General features: G+C 45.4%; 1 non-coding gene across 1 annotated transcript; it reads right to left on the bottom strand.

Annotated features, from left to right (window-relative positions):
* Nucleotides 1–679: 679 nt before the first annotated feature.
* On the bottom strand, nucleotides 680–786 carry LOC145055968 (small nucleolar RNA R71). Its single transcript, XR_013685510.1, has one exon. It is a non-coding gene; the product is annotated as a small nucleolar RNA R71 (small nucleolar RNA).
* Between the last annotated feature and the right edge of the window lie 295 nt (nucleotides 787–1,081).

Genomic DNA, 1,081 nt, shown 5'->3' with positions numbered 1-1,081 from the left:
ATTTCATGACCAGAGGATCAAACACTCCGCTGGTACCCCCGCTTGAAGATCCCGAATCGACATTGAAAAGGAACAAAGGAAAGGACGTGGAGAGCTCGAATACACCTAAGAAGTCACCTTTGTCTAATTTGAAGACTGTTTTTTGGAAGAAAAAGAGCAGCAAAGCAGGTGCATCCAACACATCTTTAGCAAGTGAAGAACCGATCAAGGAAGACACTGAGTACGACACCGAGGAGGAAGAAGAACTTACATATGGGCACGACTCCGATTCCGGCGACGAGTTAGCTCTTACCATGGATAACATTGATGAAATCCCTATGGGGGAATGGAAGAAGAGGATGCGCGACGACACTGGCCCGGGACTTGTGCAACCTGCAATTCCCGCAACTGCTACTTTTGAGCTCAAGGGTCATATCCTAGCTTTACTTAAAGAAATTCCTTTTTTTTTGGAAAAGACCACGAAGATGCCTACAAGCATTTGGATGAAGTCAATGATGTAGGTGATTACTTTAATGTTCCAAATGTGCCTCGCAAAACTCAGCTACTTCGCATGCTTCCAGTAACATTCGAAGGTGTTGCAAAAGACTGGCTCAAGTCACTTCCCCCCGGATCAGTCACCACATGGGCCAAGATGAAAGAAGAATTCATTGATCACTTTTGCCCACCTTCCAAGATAGCCAAGTTGAAGAAGGCCATTTCCAACTTTGAACAACAAGCTGGAGAGTCGCTATACGAAGCTTGGGAGAGGTACAAGAGTTTGCTAAGAAATTGCCCGCATCATGACCTTAATAGCCAGTAAGAAGTCTCCATTTTCTATGATGGAGTCAATGTCACAACCAGGCAATTACTTGACTCGCAAGGCCCGCACACAAAGAAGCCACCCCCGGTGATCAAGGAATTGATTGAAGAATTCTCTAAGCACTCTAGAGAATACCATAACCCAAGAAATGATGTTACTAGGGGAGCCGCATATGCAGCTACTGAAGACTTGTCCGCGGTCATGGCTATGCTAAAAACCATGGATAGGAGGATGGATAAAATGGATCAAACGATCCATGCTATTCGGGTGGGGTGTGACAAC

The sequence above is a fragment of the Lactuca serriola genome, chromosome 5, assembly GCF_051521515.1.
Source record: "Lactuca serriola cultivar US96UC23 chromosome 5, Lser_US96UC23_V15, whole genome shotgun sequence".
Taxonomy (NCBI): domain Eukaryota; kingdom Viridiplantae; phylum Streptophyta; class Magnoliopsida; order Asterales; family Asteraceae; genus Lactuca; species Lactuca serriola.
This window is presented reverse-complemented; position numbering and strand designations above follow the sequence as displayed.